General features: G+C 34.8%; 1 protein-coding gene and 1 long non-coding RNA gene across 2 annotated transcripts in view; one reads left to right on the top strand and one right to left on the bottom strand.

The window, feature by feature from the left end:
- LOC117937743 overlaps window positions 1-1,963 on the top strand; it is a 23,318-nt gene extending 21,355 nt beyond the window's left edge. The window contains exon 5 of the long non-coding RNA XR_004655227.1: window positions 1,953-1,963. This is a non-coding gene — a long non-coding RNA (uncharacterized LOC117937743). The remainder of the gene's footprint in view (window positions 1-1,952) is intronic.
- The window catches only part of aoc1 (amine oxidase copper containing 1), a 9,729-nt gene extending 7,194 nt beyond the window's left edge, over window positions 1-2,535 (bottom strand). Inside the window, exon 1 of the mRNA XM_034861907.1 lies at window positions 2,352-2,535. The gene's annotated coding sequence lies outside the window, so the exon portion shown is untranslated. The remainder of the gene's footprint in view (window positions 1-2,351) is intronic.
- Between the last annotated feature and the right edge of the window lie 383 nt (window positions 2,536-2,918).

Here is a 2,918-nt window from a genome sequence, read left to right as displayed (position 1 = left end):
CCCCCCCCCCCCACACACACACACACACACATCACACATATTAGCACAAAAGATTAAACATCAGGCCACTTATGTTATTTGCACTAAAAAGAGTGTATATATTTGTTATTATCTTTGCTATAGGGCTTAACAAGCATTATTTAATTTTGCTATAGGGCTTAACAAGCATTATTTAATTTTGCTATAGGGCTTAACAAGCATTATTTAATTTGCTATAGGGCTTAACAAGCATTATTTAATTTGCTATAGGGCTTAACAAGCATTATTTAATTTTGCTATAGGGCTTAACAAGCATTATTTAATTTTGCTATAGGGCTTAACAAGCATTATTTAATTTGCTATAGGGCTTAACAAGCATTATTTAATTTGCTATAGGGCTTAACAAGCATTATTTAATTTTGCTATAGGGCTTAACAAGCATTATTTAATTTTGCTATAGGGCTTAACAAGCATTATTTAATTTGCTATAGGGCTTAACAAGCATTATTTAATTTGCTATAGGGCTTAAAAAGCATTATTTAATTTGCTATAGGGCTTAACAAGCATTATTTATTTTGCCCAGTTGTGGCCTGTTGAGGAGCAATAAATATCAAAAGCTCCACAACATCCATGTTGTTATTTGTATCGTTCCACTAAACATAATATCTACATACATGACATCTGATTGGCGGCTAGTCTCACTTTGTCCCACAGCAACATTAAAATAGTTTAGATTTATGTACAGTTTCTGTGAATAATATATTATTGTATTAAGTGTCCATTTCATTATAATATTCAGATTTATCAAAAATAAATGAACATGCACATGTAGTTTATGTTAAAGAGGAGAAGGGGTGGGTTCACATATGAGCATTTAAAAATGTACTTATAAGTTACGTACTAGTTACTTTTATAATTTATAATTGAGTATCTAATTCAGTTACTTTTTGGAAGAAGTAACTTGTAACTTTAAGTAATTACTTTACAAGAGTAACTTGCCCAACACTGTTTATACAACATGTATTGATGGTAAACGTATGGAAGTCACAGTGAATCGCTAAGCTGAACTTACTATCACTTATAGTAAGCCTATAAACTTGTTCTTTTTGTGTTTTGTTTTCATGAATAGGTTGCTTCATCATCATAATGATATGTTATAATATATAAATTTATGTTATTGTATATTTTCAGACAAACTTTCCCAAAATGTTTAAACAATAATTTGGACACCTGCTGTAACTCAAGAGTTACTGAGGCTGAGGGGCCGCAGACCCGTTTTTGAAGATCTCTCCAAAGAATCACAAGCTGGAGTAATCCTGCAGAATTCCAAGAACATGAGTTCATTTTTCTTTCTCCCACTTCTTCCTTTTACAGCTGGAGAAGCGCTTCTTGCTTGGGCACTCGTTCAATTTGCTTTTGAGGAGTGGAGAAGTAGCCTAAAGGAGAGACTGCTATAACGACCAGTCCCTCCTTTAGGCTGTGTTCCACTGCTATGATGAGTCTCTCCTTTAGGCGGTGATCCACAGGAACGCAAACAACATGGTCAACATGGTCTGTCTATGCTCTTCGCTTGTCTTCCTGCACTGTTTCAACATGAACTTCCAAGATAATATTCATCCATTTCCAATATTCCATAAAGTTCCAAAAGCAATTTGTCATTTAGAGTTTAGAGTTTATAACATTTTTACACAATAGCATTTATGTAACAATGTTAATAACTATAGAATGGTTTCATGCTGCCTTAACCCTTATGTGGTTTTCATATTTTTGTTACAAAGCCAATGTTCCCAGATCTGACTTTTAAATTAATACAGCCATAACAAATTATGAAATACTGAATACAGGTTTACTTAGCTCAATTACCACATCATTTGTGGTTTGTATTTGCCATTTAACCCTGTGAGATCCCATTTATGATCAGATGATCATTTTCGTTTTTTGTGAGAAAACAGGGAAATTCAATTATGAAAAAGGTGAAATATAATTGTTTGATCATTGGGGCTTATTTCTAAGAACTTAATCAGAACAGGTAAAAGTGCTTGAAATGAAACAACTGTGTAACTTTGTGTGAGAATAGCATGTGTACAAAGACAACATAGTTTCATAGAACCTACAGTTACATACACTCTGGTCCAGTAGACACTAACCCCTCATATGTTACAGTTATGTGTAGGGGGGTGTACCGTGTGCAGTCATTCAAAACAAGTTATTTTTTATGTTATTCACAGAAAATGAGTTGGAGTTAGAAGAAATAATAAATAGCATGATCTTTCTTTTAGCAAACATTGAAAACGGGTCCCACAGACCCAAACCATACAAGGGTTAAAAAGGGCATTTTTGATTCAGGAACAAAGAAATTGACCAAACAGTACCTGTAGTTGTCCTCCTGCTTGAAGCGTTTTGTACGAGGGTGATCAGTCAGGTCCTTCTGCTTCAGCAGTTGAACAAACCTTTCTCATGGAAACAGGATCAGTGAACTGCTGCTAGTATTTAACCACCCACTTTGCATTGACGGAGGGTGATGATTGGTGAACAGCCGGTTGTAAATATGATGAGATAACAGATGCAGAAGGTACGTTTATTTGTATAGCACCTTTTAACTACAATTCATGGTGCTTTACATGACACATATAAGTCATTAAAGGTCCCTTGACATGGTGCTCCTTGGATGCTTTTATAAAGACCTTAGTGGTCCCCTATACTGTATCTGAAGTCTCTTTTATATAGACCTTAGTGGTCCCCTATACTGTATCTGAAGTCTCTTTTATATAGACCTTAGTGGTCCCCTATACTGTATCTGAAGTCTCTTTAATATAGACCTTAGTGGTCCCTAATACTGTATCTGAAGTCTCTTTTATATAGACCTTAGTGGTCCCTAATACTGTATCTGAAGTCTCTTTTATATAGACCTTAGTGGTCCCTAATACTGTATCTGAAGT

Source organism: Etheostoma cragini, chromosome 22 (assembly GCF_013103735.1).
Source record: "Etheostoma cragini isolate CJK2018 chromosome 22, CSU_Ecrag_1.0, whole genome shotgun sequence".
NCBI classification, from domain to species: Eukaryota; Metazoa; Chordata; class Actinopteri; order Perciformes; family Percidae; genus Etheostoma; species Etheostoma cragini.
Note: the sequence above shows the minus strand (reverse complement) of the source record. Positions and strands in the feature narration are given on the sequence as shown.